Below are 14,874 nucleotides of genomic sequence, written 5' to 3'. Positions count from 1 at the left end.
TTCTGATCTGGGGAATTAATATGCATGGCTTATCTAAGCACAGACTTACCTTGCAACTCATGTGGGAGGGTGCCCTAAAGGGAAGGGGAGCAAAACACCCTGCAGGGGGGAAGAGGTCATATATTATGGGGAACGGGCCCTACCAGGAAGCATGTCCTGTAGGAGGTAATGCTTTGCAGCTGCCTTTTGAGAAACTGTCACAGGACATGACATCTCAAGGTCCAGCTCTGTGCCTCCCTTTCCCCATCTGAACAATGAGAGTAATGATACTGCCTTTGTAAAGTGCTTTGAGATCTACTAATGGCAAGATAAGAGCAACATATTGTCATGGAGCATGGAGGAAGATTTGAATTACTGGCAAAGCAAAATGTGCTTACAGTGACTAACTTGCATTAACTGAAGCTAAAGTATGTATCAATCATTGGTTTCTTAACTCTGTCTCTAAAAGATGCTAAAACACATTGAGACAGTAGCTGGCATAAAAATCCACATATAAATTAACAGTGGCATGGAAAAGGCCCATACTCTAGGGTTGCCATCATACTGTAAACAGAGCCTCAGAGAACTCTGCATCACTGGAGGAGTATGCCTAGGTTGATGTGGAAGTGAGAGGGAACACAGCAAGCTGCTTTGCTAAAGCACGTGGATGGGAGCCAAGAGAAGCACCTGTTCTAATTCTTGTTAATTGCTTCCTAGCAGGAACAGTCTCCACACAGCCTGCTCAAGAAGAACCAGCTTGAAAAGTAAGTTACGCCGGAAAAAATTCAACAGCAATTAGGAAATGGTCATTGTGTTGTGAAATTTATATTCACTCACAAACAGTAGTTACAGTCAACTCACCACAATATCTCTACACCTCACATGTATTCACAGGCAGTAGACAAGCTAGTCAAAGCTGGTTGCTGCGACAGTAGTTTTCTATTGCCTATAGGTTTTCTTCACTGTGCATATGGGCATATGCAGGGAAATCATAAATGTAATCACTTCCTGCACAAAAGATGTTAGGGAATTCTACCTACAATCCTAATCCACCTTTATTCACAAAAAGCCCACACTGATAACCAACCTTGCAAGAAAAAATATTCACAGCTAGATTTGAATTTCTACTATGCATTGTGCCCTCCTATAATGTATGGAGTCGACCCTGAGCTATGGTACATGGGTCTTCAAGTGATGATAGTTAGTTTTTAGATATCCTTTCTAGAGAACCCTGCACAAATGCTTACAAATGTAAATGAGATCCATTTTCAAAAACAGCTTTCATGTCTACTAATGTGCTGTAGTGTCTTTTTTTTTTAAGTTTAGGATATATCCCTAATGCCAGTTAACCATTTTGTTTGATGATTTCATTCCCTCTTTTTAGCCTGTGCGGTCTTCTTGGTTCCACCTACAAAAAAATATTTCCAAAAATCATATGCCATAGTGCTAGGAAAGTGCTTTAATTTGCATCAAACTGTGCCTGCTTGTCTTTTACCAGAAACAAACTTTTTGTTGGAACATTCGGTCTTTTGTTGGAACTACACAGAGACACTGTGGCTGCCTGAACTGCTGCTTATATGGTTAATGGGGCTCCAGGAGCCCCTAAGGTACCTAGGGCTGGGATGCACTCAATGCTTGAGAAGTTTGTTTTTTTAAAGAGACAGAGTGTGGCTTGCATTGTTTGTATTATGTTATAGCCCAGGGGCTTGTTTTTCTGTTGTCTTTTATATCGGTGGACCGGGCTGAGTCTACTGGGGAGGAGGAGACGTCATTGGGACACACTACTGTGTAGAGCCCCAGCACCAGCGAAGGTATGGAGACAGGGCTGCAGAGAGCCCAGCACCAGAGGGTGCCACTACTGGGGCTAAGGGTGAATGACGACAGGAGGCCAAACTAGACTGAGGCCTCATCAAAGGAGACAACATTTAAATACTACCTGCAAGGCATGGGGCATGGTAAAGGGGCGGTTTTGGAGCCAGACATTTAGCCCATAAGGCTTAGGGTGTCCTGGGAACCAACCACTAAGAGCAGGACCCAGCAAGGGGTCTAAGAACCCTCAGGGTTTAGGTGGGGGACCATCAGGACTGTGACCAAATAGAAACTCATGGGCAGCCTCCCTACTTATTAGTTATACCAGCAAGATGTGGCAGGTGAGATTAGAAGGCACCGGTGGGGTGGAGCCAGCATGCTCATGGAGCCCTAGGGGCATCATGGCCTTCCCGGGGGACCCTGCACCATGACAAATAGGTTGCCACTAAGAGCTCGCAACCTACTGCCTGAAACCTGACTCCATTGTGTGAAGAGACTGGAACCAGCCCATGGCAGCTCAGGGAAGCAACAACAGTGATAGCAGCAGAGGTGACATTCCCAAGGTCCTAGCCCCAGCCTTCATTTATCTATTCCATGTGCTGATTACTAGGGAAGTTCAGGTATGTGGCCTATGATGTAGGCTGGGTTGCAATCAATGGTCCTCAGTAGCAAAAGGTTGCTAATCCATGTTCTGCATCAAGAAGTCATGGTATGAACATTTTGCAAGTCCTTTACTTTCACAGATTATTTCACTAATGAGCAGACCTCTTGTGAATCAACTTTTATGGTAATCCACAAGATAGTTGTTTAAGAAACACTGCCATAGCCTTTATTCTCCTCTCTCTCTGATTCAATGTTTGCTGACATCAAAGTTTATTTCATTGTTTCTTTGTGTTCTGATTGGCAGAGGCCTATGGAAATACTCCAAGCACATCACTGACCTGCTAGAAAAAGTACGTGTATCTCTCTCCACAGATTTCATAATGGAAATAAGGAGATGTGTATACCTAAGCAGAATGACTAATGGATGGATGGTACTCTCTTGCTACAATAGCATGTGCCCTCTAATAATCTCAGTTATTATTCTATTTGGCTTTAATTGTGTATGCAGGTTGATATGTTTAAGATTGATGAGGCATTTATTCTTAAGGAAAAAACTGGTTAAGAGGACACACTTTCTACCAATGGGTTTGATAGATAAATTAATTAATGCCACTGACAACCTCCCCCTGTTTCAGCAGGCAGGCGGTGTATAGGAAGGTCAGAACCTAGAGTAAAATGAGGTTGAGAGTCTCTGAAAAAGTTTTAAGCATCATTTTTTTTGATTACTACAGGAAGTTGACAAGCAACTAGATGTTAAAATGAGAATAACATAATCAGCAATATTGCGAATGCACATAAAGTTATTTTGCATCAAACTAAATTGACAGTAGCAACTTCTGAGTGCTCAGCATCCTTGAAAATCAGAAAAAAGTCTTTTCTTCACTACTACATCTGGCTGAGAAAGGAAGAAGAAATTTTGTGAAATTCTTCTTCAATTTCAAATATCCTTTTCATCTTGAAGAGTTCAAAGTAGGCCTTTGTGATTTGATATAATTTTGTCATATTTTCGTACAAATTGTTCTTGAAATTATTATGAGAACTATTCTGAAAACAGTTTTAAAATGTTTTGTTTTGTCATTGTCCCTCCACCCCCACCCCACAAATACAGTAAATAAAATGGTGATGATGGATCTAGTCAGCAAGTACCATATTTTCTTGCAGGCAACAAGCCCTGAAAAAAAACCACTTTGTTTTTGAAAGGTAGAATGATGGAAAAATATATTTCCTTGTAATAAGTAACCAAGTAGTAGCAACTAGGGAGTCCAGCCTGCTTATTGTTCTGCTACCTGTGAGTCATGTGGGGCGTGAGGGTCCCTGGTAGACAAATCTGTACTCCACCCTGATCCCATGACCCAATGAGGACCTCAGCGGGTGGCTCCTCCATGGAGCCATCACCATGGGTGTGTACCTGGCACAGTTCACACATGTCCCTGACACCTGCCCTTTTTGTGAGCAGAGGGAGACCCTGGCATACTGCCTACCTGGAGTGTGCCAGGCCACAGTCCCTGCGCTGCTTCATCTGGAACCACCTGCTGAGGTTCTGGCTGCACTATTCCCTGCACTCCCTGTCTGTGGCCCCACCAAGGCCTGGGACCTCCTAGTCAACCTTTTTCTGGCCCTGGCCAAGTGGCCATGTATCTGACCAAGAAGGAGACTCTGGCTAGGAGGGTCCCTAGGGACTGTGGGGCATGGTTCCCTCTAAGCTGCATACACGCGCAGCTGCGTACAATAAAAAATGTTGCCGTGCAGTAACTGCACTGTGGGGATTGTTCCCACAGCTGAAGGAACCAGCCTTCCCACTGTGGTTCCGAGGACCTTCCGAGGCAGGACAGCAGCCCCTGGCTCCAAGGACCTTCCCAAAAACTTTGGGTGCTGCCCCTGGAGTACGGCACACTTACTGCTCAGCTGAGCAGGGGCCGCTGCATTCCTCACCACACCAGCATCCCCATGGGGAGGGAGAGCACAGCCCCGGCTGAAGCTGCCCCCAAGGCAAGGTGGGGGTAGGGACACGGGCTGGGGCAGAGCCAGGCATGGTGCAGGATCTGCTGGCTCTGGGGAACTGCTCCGCTCCCCAGCCCCTTCAGGCAAGCTTTGCCCCGAGCCCCGCCGGCTTCACCCTGAGGCAAAGGGGATTTGGCTGTTGTTCCCATTAACAAACATCTGAGAAGTACTGTACAGGCCAAGAAGGTCTCTGAGGGCATGGGCTTGCAGGGCAGGGCTGAGGATCAAGATTTAAAGGAAAGATTGAGCTTTAAAATTAAGAAAAGGAATTTCATCCTCAGGGAAAGAACTGGAGCCAGAAAACGAGCAGAAAATGGACAGAGCAGAAAATGTTTCAGGGCAAGGGGAAGATTCTCAGCTTTAGTGCAGAAACTGGAGGGAGGGAGGACTGGTGGGTTTGAGATACTCACTAGCAACGTTCCCTCTAAGGTGTAGTGATCAAGGTTCCCCCTAAGAGGCAGGACTGAAGTGGCATGTTCACGGATTGAAGCAGCGCACTCATGGACTGAAGCAGTGCGCTCACAGATCACTACACCTTAGAGGAAACATTGCTGTGGGGCTGCTTTCTTTACCCTACTTTGTTCCTGTCTCTGAGCAGAGTATCACTGGGCAGTGTCTACTGGCTCCTTGGACTCATTTGATGGCTAGTAGTGCTGTCCAGTGTGCCTTGCTTGGTGTCCCCCCTGGGCAATCTTGTTTGAACCTTTGACCTCCACTCATGTCCCTGTTTTCTTCATTATTTGTCCTTAGTAATCAATTGGCATCCTTTTCTGTAGCTTCCCTGTTTGAGGGAGCCTAAAAAGTTGTGGTGGACCTAGATCCATGCCCTTGGAGGATGACAAATAGGCCTGTTAATCACATGCAGATGTTGCTTCTGCTTTTGACAGTAACTGGCAGAAACAGCTTTTACCATATTTCTCACATACAATGCACACTGAAATTTTCTACAGATGGTTCGGGGGGTGGGGGGGGTGCATGTTTTTTGTGAGAAAATACAGTAATTTTTCTGCTGTAGAAATGTTTGGCCAAAAGCTTTCAAATAAAGGCTGAAGGCTTTTCTTTCCTTTCCTTATATACTGCTGTGGTGCTTCTTGGGAGTTGTAGTTCAGGTGTATTATGCCATCCTTTTCCTCTGTGTGCTGGACACTCTGGCCAAACTACATGTCCCATGAGGCACTATGGTCTTTTTCTCTTGATTTGCCCTCATAAGGGGGAAGTAGTTCAGTTGTGGAATCTGGTATGTGCAGGTGAATGGTGGTGCAAGACACTTACATTGCATCTTCTAATAAGGCACCTCTGCCATGTCTCTTAATTAAATTGTTTTCAGATTTTAGATGAAGATTTTCAGGTGTTTCAAAGATGCCTTTTTTTTCCTGGAAGCAGGTACATCTCACTACAAATATCCTTTAGATGACAATCGTATCTTCTGTTCAAAGTAGCTTAAAAGGAAATGTTTGACTATATAATAAGCCTTTGGATAAAAATAGTGATACATTTTCCAAAATACAACAGAGATGTTCATAGATGTTAGGGTCGGAAGGGACCTCAATAGATCATCGAGTCTGACCCCCTGCATAGGCAGGAAAGAGTGCTGGGTTTAGATGACCCCAGCTAGATGCCTATCTAACCTCCTCTTGAAGACCCCCAGGGTAGGGGAGAGCACCACCTCCCTTGGGAGTCCATTCCAGACTTTGGCCACTCGAACTGTGAAGAAGTTCTTCCTAATGTCCAGTCTAAATCTGCTCTCTGCTAGCTAATGCATTATTTCTTGTAACCCCCAGGGGCGCCTTGGTGAGTAAAACCTCACCAATTCCCTTCTGTGCCCCCATGATGAACTTATAGGCAGCCACAAGGTCGCCTCTCAACCTTCTCTTGCAGAGGCTGAAGTGGTCCAGGTGCCCTAGTCTCTCCTCCTAGTGCTTGGCCTGCAAGCCCTTAACCATACGACTGGCCCTTCTCTGGACCCTTTCCAGGTTATCCACATCCCTCTTGAAGTGCGGCGCCCAAAATTGCACGCGGTATTCCAACTGCAGTCTGACCAGTGCCTGATAGAGGGGAAGTATCACCTCCTTGGATCTGTTCGTCATGCATCTGCTGATGCACGATAAAGTGCCATTAGCTTTTCTGATGACTTCGTCACACTGCCGACTCACATTCATCTTGGAGTCCACTAGGACTCCAAGATCCCTTTCCGCTTCCGTGCCACCAAACAGGTCATTTCCTAGGCAGTAGGTATGCTGGACATTTTTCCTCCCTAGGTGCAGCACTTTGCATTTCTCCTTGTTGAATTGCATTCTGTTATTTTCTGCCCATATGTCCAACCTGTCCAGGTTTGCTTGTAGTTGTTCCCTGCCCTCTGGCGTGTCCACTTCTCCCCACAGTTTTGTGTCATTCACAGACTTGGACAGAGTACACTTCACTCCCTCGTCCAAGTTGCTGATGAAGACATTGAAGAGTATTGATCCAAGGACTGAGCCCTGCGGGACCCCACTGCCCACACCCTTCCAGGTCGATACCGACCCATCCACTACGACTCTCTGGGTATGACCCTCTAGCCAATTCGCCACCCACCGGCCTGTGTAGTCATCCAAGTCACAGCCTCTTAACTTGTTCACCAGTATGGTGTGGGATACCGTATCAAAGGCCTTCCTGAAGTCTAAGTAAACAACGTCAACCCCTACTCCTGCGTCCAGGTGTTTTGTAACCTGGTCATAAAAAGAGACTAGATTAGTCAGGCATGATCTACCTGCTACGAACCCGTGCTGGTTTCCCCTCAGCATAATTTTTCCTGCCGGGCTCTCGCAAATGTGAGCCTTGATAATTTTTTCAAAGACTTTGCCAAGGATGAAGGTGAGACTGACTGGCCTATAGTTGCCTGGGTCCTCCTTCCTCCCCTTCTTGAAAATGGGGACCACATTGGCCCTTTTCCAGTCCTCTAGGACCTGGCCCGTGCGCCATGAGTGTTCAAATATTCCCGTCAGTGGCTGTGCAATGCTGTCAGCCAGTGCCTTCAGTACCCTCGGATGGAGCGCATCCAGGCCTGCTGACTTAAAGGCATCCAGTTCTTCCAAGTGACTCTGCACCATCTCAGGGTCTACGCTTGGTAGTCTGGCGCCCTGCTGCTGCCTCTCTACAATCCCAGTGAGAGACTTGTTGATAACGTCTGCCAGTGGTCAGAGTGCTCAGCTGGGGAGGTGGAGCTGTTGGTTCCATTCTCTGCTCTTAAGATTATTCGTGATTTTTATAATTGTTCAATTTAAAATTCAATCCAGAGGGAAGGCATCAGAGCCCAAGAAATGCAGATTTAAATCCCCTTAAGCTAACGACAGCCTAAAGTTCCTGGGTGAATCTGTATTAGGCTAAATTCCTATATAAGAGATCATAGAATCATAGAGAAGTTGAGCTAAAATAGGTCTCTACAGGACATCTAGTCCAACCCCCCACCTGAGGCAGGATAACCCCTATCCAAACTGTTTTATACAAGTCCATAATCTAAATCAGGAACAGGCAAAGTTCAGCACATGTGCCAGATCCAGCTGGCAGTGGACTCCATTAACCAGCAGCTCCTGCCCGCATGGCTGGGCCTGGTTTTCATGGAGATCCTAGCAGCAGCTGCACTGTGATAGCACGGGGCTGGGGTTTCTGTGGAGACTGGCCCTAGCAGTGCTGGCAGGCAGCAGTAGTGCCAGCCTCTTCCTGGTGGCAGGGGCTGAGGAAGGGGCTGTGCTGTGGATGGGAGTGGGGCAGGCTCAGCTGCTGCTGCCTGTACAGTGGGGGCAGCAGCAGTTGTGGAGCCTCTGAGAGGGGGGAATATGGGGAATTTTGGGGTGGCTATAGTCTCCCCAAGTCTCCCCCTAGTGCTGTCCTTGCTGGTATGGTGCAGAGCTGCTTTGGAGCCCGGCTGGGATCTTGCGGCAGTGACAGCATGATCCAGAGCCAGGGCAGAGCCGCAATCTGCAGTCTGCATGCTCTAGGCAGGGGCATGCAGGCAGCAGATTGTGGCTCTGCCCTGGCTCTTAGAACATTCTGTCACTGCTGCAAGGAGCTGGGGCAGAACCATAATCCACTGCCTGCATGCTCCTGCTCGAAGCATGCAGGCTGCAGATCATGGCTCTGCCCTGGCTCTAGATCATACTGTCACTACCGCAAGATCCCTGCTGGGCTCTGAAGTAGCAATGTGCCCTGCCGTGCACACTGCCAGTACTTCTGGGGCTGGTCTCCACAGAAACCCTGGCCTGGCACTATCACAGCACAACTGCTGCTGGGGTCTCCATTTAAACTTGCCCCAGCCACATGGCTAGGGGCTGCTGGGAAATGGAGTCTGACTGCTAGCTGGTTCCACCATATTGCCTGCTCGTGATCTAAATGCTTCAAAAAGCTACCATCAACCCTGACACAACACAAGACATAACACCCTAACCTGACACAGGCAAAGCAGCGGAACCATGGTGGCCAACATCCTGCTTCTAATAAAAGTCGCTAATATATGCTCAAGTGATCCCAGGCAGAGGGCCACACCCCTCCCCCCCCCACTATAAAGGAAGACAAAATTCTGGTAAAACTCCTGGCTCAGAGTTTGAATTCTGGTTTAAACTCAGCTTGCCTCCTAACCACTAACTTTGGTAAATCCCCTGGCTCGGTGTTTGAACTCTGGCTTAACCTTATCTTGCTTCCTGAACTCTTATCCTAGTCGATCCCGTGGCTTCGCTTTCGGCTTCTGACTTCTGGTTTCTGAACCCCTGGCTTGTAACGTGGATCTGCCCTGTTTTCCCAAACTGTGGCTTACCTCTGCAAGTCCTGGTCCACCCCCCAACTCTACCCACTAGGCATGACACATCTATAGACTATGATGTTACTGATATGATTGCATGGCTGTGGTGGCAGCCATTTTGTGCCACCTCCTCCATGTTGGTACCTGGGTAGGCTACCCCAGTTATTGTACTGCACAGGAATGCTAATTTGTATAAACCTGAGGGCTCAGGTAGGAACTTAGCACCTAGCTGTCTGGGCCAGGGTGGTTCTGGGCATGCACATAGCACAGGACTGCAGACATTTAGAGCACTTCCAGGTCAAAAGGGAAGGTTCTTAGTAGGGCTGTGCGAAGCTTCAGTCCCTGATTCAATTTGGCAGAGATTCGGCCAGATTTGGTGGTTGAATCTCCAAATCCAAATTGAATGAGGAGACCCTTTAATCTCTCCAAATTGAATCAGAACCCTCCAAATTGATTCAGAGAGATTCAGAAGGATTCGGCGATTTGGACATAGACATAGCTTTAAATGTTTTTTCTACACACCTCTAGGTAGCAGGCGACTTGTGAATGCTGAGATTCTGGGCAGCATGGAATGCCCCACACAAGCATGGGGGGCTCCCCAGCGCCCTTGGCAGCAGACCCAGAAGTGGACCAGAAGCACTTCTGGGCCACTTCCAGGTCTACCAGGGAGCACACAGGGCCCCCACCCTCCCCCGGCTCAGTGACTGGTGCCTTCTGGGTCTGCGGGGACACCTGGGGTCGCCAAGCCAGGGGGGCGTGAGAAGGCCCCCCAGCGCGCTCCCCGGTGGACCTGGAAGTGGACTGGAACTACTTTTGGTCCACTTCTGAGTTCTCCACCAAGCATGTGGGGGTCACCCTAGACTCGTGTGGGATGCTACATCTGCCCCAGCATTGCAGCATTCATGAGCTGTGCCTGGTACCTCAAGGTATGTAGAAAAAACATTTAAAGCTGTGTCTGTGTCCAAATTGCTGATTCTCCAAATCATCGTTGAATCTTCAGATTTGGATTTGGCTGAATTGAATCAGGGACCATGATCCAAATCAACAAATTGAATCATTGTCCCTGATTCAGGCTGAATCTGAATCCGAATCAAATAGGGCCCATTTTGCACACCCCTAGTGCTTAGTGAGTTTAGATGCTGCCAGGGTTAGTTGGCCACTGAGTGGGAATTTTTTCTTGGTCCCTTAAGGTGGACTTTAGATGCCCAAGTTAAGTGCCTATGTCCTCTTTCAGGATCTGGTTCTGTGCCTCTAGAGCTGGAATAAGATGCTCCAATCACTTCCTTGGTGGCTGTAACAGAGTCTCATCCTCACTAGATCAAACAGAGATGGGGAATACATACTGCACTCTGAGTAGCAGGTTATATAAACTCTTAGGGAGGGCTCACTTTTTTGCCACATCGCTAAAGCACTTTACAGCTCTAAGCACTATTTATAACATCCACTTAGACCCTGCTGCCCAGACAGAGCAGACTTCACTGGGATTCTGTATGGATGCAGTGGTCCATCCAAGTAGATCTGATTGTGGGAGTGGAGTCTTTATCTCTTTTGTGAATATCTTTGTATTTCATCTGTTCAGGCTTATTAAGTTTATTCTGGTTTATGATTGTTCATTAAGTCTTAGCAGGCTGTTTTGGGGCATAAAAATGCCTTTTCTCTCTCCAGTGAAAAAGGCAACTTAATTGTGATGATAAGCATTCCGCCCCTTAATATTCCCTAGCTATTTCACAGCCAACCACTTCCCCATTTTTTTAAATAGAAAACTAGATGTGTAGGGATCTTTTTTTAGAAAAAGAATAACACATTTATTTTTTCAGCCTCAAATCATTAAAAACAAAAATGGGAAGAAAACCCATATAAATCACTTGTTAAAAAAGTTGAAGTGATAGTGTCCTCAGAACACCTTTGTTTGGAAATGTCTCAGGCTGACAAATTGGGCCCATTTATATAACGACACTACCACTGAACAGATGAAGCATCCGTCTTAGATATTTATAAAAATACCACTTTTGGAAAAGTGTGATTAACTGTTTAACTTTTTTTTAAAGTAGAAGATATAAATGCCATTTACAGGATGTAAATGACAAACTGTGGGCTGTCCCAAACCTGCAGGTGTTGGTATGAAAACAAGGCATTTTGATAAGCTACTGGTGAATGCAGCTATATCAAGTGATGTAATTCTTGAAAAAGTCTCTGAAAACAACAGGTTTAATAGAATCTTTACTCTTAAGCATTACCTGCACTGGGGGTAATTTAAAGGTATGTAATATAAAAAATTTGTTGCCTTGCTAAAAAGGGTTGAGGGCCCTTTTAAAGGCTTCCACAGCCGTATCTATGTTTATTATGTTTCTGTGAGACTTCCTTTCAATAGATGTAGCTGAACCAGTTTGTCTTTGTAAGTTTTTCCCCATGTAGACTTGACCTCATAGATGGTCCTTCTTGAGATGATTTAGCAGCCTGGATAGTCTCCATAGTTGTTACGTCTCAGCTCTGTGTTCTTGGGCAACCCTGGCACAGGATGCAGTCTGTCTGACTCGCAAAGAATTCCACCCCCCCCACTCTACCTAAATGAAACTGATTAAGATGCAGTGAGAGACACACCTAAGACCCTCCAGATAAGTGTAACAAGAGTGAAACAACTGCCCTAATCACAGGTGTTGCCATACTTTTCCCGAGACGACTGGTGGAAGTCCTCTCCACAAAAGATTATGAACACCCCAATAATTGCCTTAAGTCTGTTAAAAGACTATAGTAAGATCTGGAAAAGTCATGCTAAGCTGAGGCTTGTTCACAACAATGAAAATCCAAAATCCTGATGCTGCAAGCTATCTATTGTTTCTGAAGAAACCATGAGATATCCCATCAGTATATCTGCTATCCATAGGAATTTCAAGCTGGCTCCCAAGTGTCTGGGTACTCCCTAACCTTATGTGTTTCCTGATTATCAACCAGTTTGTTGAGATGTTCCATACCAGATAACACCTTGCCAATAGAAAAGACAATGATTACACTACTGAGGATGCTTCGAAGCAGCTGAATTGAGGGTATACAAATCTGTAAAAGGCAGCAGCAAGGTGTGCTTCAAGAAGAAAACTCCTGTGCTGACACCATCCCCTGTCGTTCTTGGGACGCTGGAAGAACAGATCATCTCCCTTCAAGGACTGTGTTCAGAATTTTACCTGTCAGCTTTGAGACTCGAGTACCTTGGACTGGTGAGATCCCATCCCATCTCTCTCTCTCTCTCTCTCTCTCTTTTCTCGCTAGGCATAAATTTCTGGACCAGAACTGTATTAGTTAAGCTTGAGCTAAGTTTCCCCAAATACTTAGTGAAACCAGGGTAGTATTGTAATTGCTTGTGTTTTTCCTTTGCATGTCTATTACTACTAGTACCATTATATATTTCATATGCTTAGCAATAAATAACTTTTATAGTCGAACTGGTAGTAACTGGGTATATTTTTCCTTCTCTGCTTCTCTTTCCTCCTGTGCCCTGCAGCAACGCTTCTTTTACCTAAGCTAAAGATCCCTGTGAAGCCCAAAAATACTGTGGGGTCTGCTCATCAAGAGGCCAAAGATTGGGACGTGCTGAGTTTGAAACGCATAAGGGGATCAGCTTGTACAGGCTGATTGACCCAGTTTGACTCAAACGTGCCCTTATGAACTGAATGCTGGCCCATGAGGGTGTCAGCTGGACACCCCGCCAGATTCAGAGGGATTCTGTTCACCTGTGCGCTTGTGTCTGACTGCAGTTTATTGTTGCTCTGATGAACTGATTCTTGGCCTATGAGGGTGTCAGCCTGTCCATGCTGATCAACCCGGCCAGGTCAGGTGTGTCACTTTAATTTGTGTGTGTTTGTGTGTATGACTGATTTGGTGACTGGAGGAACCCAGCCCCATTGAGACTGAGTCCTGCAAGATAGCTCCACTGGGGGTGAGGGCTTGCAGAAGGGAAAGATACAGCTCCATATAGTAACACAAGCAGCACACTGACAGAATTACCAAGATCCTAGAAACATATCCCTAATAAATGAGCACACCCCAAAGTAATGGGCAAATCTGGTAACATAGTCTGAAAGGCAAAGAGGTTAGTTAGGTCAGAATCTGTAACAGTAAGCGTTGGAATCTTGGTGCCTGTAGACGTGTGGGGAGGTGAATTGAGTCTGCTGGAGCATGCTAATTAGTGCACCTCCAGCAGCCTCTGCATCTTGTGTATCAGCTTCCCTGCACTTCAAAATGGTAACGGGATGCTTTAACTAAAGCTCATTTGACAAGCTTTAGTTAAAGCACCCCTGCCGCCATTTTGAAGTGTGAGGAAGCTGATACATGAGATGCTGTGGGTGCTTTAATTACTGTGGCTCTCCGAGTGTTCTAATTAAAGCGCCCCCTCCCACTACCCCCAGAGCATGTGTAAAGATGCCCTATATAGACATGCCTTTGCAGAGAACAGGTTGATTTTGGTAGGGTTAGTGAAAAGTGTATTTCTGAAATGAAAGCGTTACCAAACAATCGAGGAACTGAAGCATCTGTAACTAAAAATGCATGTTCAGTTAGAAAGGAAAAGTATCAGGCACTGAAGAGAGTTTGCTATAAATATAGAGGCAATCCAATCACAGTGCAGATATGTGCTGATATCCTGGAGGGGAAAAAACAGAGAGTAGTTAGCCATATTAGCCTGAAATCAGGCATGCTATACAACTCTGATTTAGTTTGATTAGTCTTTTTGTTTATAGACTCACCACAGGAACCTAAAAACATGGTTCCTATCACAGTATCTTCTGGGGCAGGTTAAGTACTTTTATTTATTGTTACTGACTATCCCTCACCACTTTTTCTTTTCTTTTGTTTTAGTAGGAAACAGTAGGGCTAAATTAGTAACATTACATAAATGGGGATGTGCTGGTGTCAGTTACCTTGGCAATTAGCTAGATGGCACCAGAGCATACCTATGTGTTGCAATGCTGCTATGGGGCAGTCTCTGCCAAGGATAAGGGCAAAATACTTGTCCAATAATACTGCTGAGGCAGGACAGCCACTTTTGGCCTACCCCATCCAAAACTCTCCACAGGAGGAGAAAGGAGGAAATGAGAGTCCATATGTATCCTTTCCAACTTTCAGGAAGGAGAAGTGAGAACAACACCTTCCTGCCCCCTCCAAAGACTTATCTGGTAAGGGAGGGTTGGATTTAGAATAGACATTTGCCAAATATGCAGGGGCCAGGAGCCCCAGGAAGGGCCCAGACTTGCTTCTCTGCCACGAACCAAAATGAATGGAGAGTGTTCCCTTTTGGAACATTATATTACTTAAGCTAGGAACAGATGTTGCATTTGTCCTGGGACAACTTGTGCCTTCATTTGTCCTGGAGCAAAAATGTCTTGGGATTGGCATGTGCTATACATTGCCCTTCCAGTCAGGATTTAGTGATTAACTGAATGCATTGCTACTTTTCTGCCACTGACCTGGGATTGCATCATTGATTCAACTATTCAAATGTACTTTGAGATATCCTGGGACAAAATGTTAGCATTGCTTATCCCAAGAAGCTTTTTTAGGGTTTGTCCCAGAGCAGCATTTTAAAAGTTATAAAATGGTTTATCCCAGGACAAATGCACCATCTGTTTGTAGCCATAGTCAAGTAATTAACTGTTTAACTGTGCTGCAGCCAGTTGCTGCTGGAGGAAGGGTTTCACAAGTGGTACACTCACCACTCTTTT

At 45.9% G+C, this 14,874-nt stretch overlaps 1 long non-coding RNA gene across 1 annotated transcript; it reads left to right on the top strand.

Annotated features, from left to right (window-relative positions):
• Nucleotides 1-390: 390 nt before the first annotated feature.
• On the top strand, nucleotides 391-3,505 carry LOC109284529 (uncharacterized). The gene is made up of 3 exons (XR_002092019.2): nucleotides 391-1,790; nucleotides 2,696-2,741; nucleotides 3,123-3,505. It is a non-coding gene; the product is annotated as an uncharacterized LOC109284529 (long non-coding RNA).
• Nucleotides 3,506-14,874: the final 11,369 nt, after the last annotated feature.

The sequence above is a fragment of the Alligator mississippiensis genome, chromosome 4 (genome assembly GCF_030867095.1).
Source record: "Alligator mississippiensis isolate rAllMis1 chromosome 4, rAllMis1, whole genome shotgun sequence".
NCBI lineage: Eukaryota > Metazoa > Chordata > Crocodylia > Alligatoridae > Alligator > Alligator mississippiensis.
Note: the sequence above shows the minus strand (reverse complement) of the source record. Positions and strands in the feature narration are given on the sequence as shown.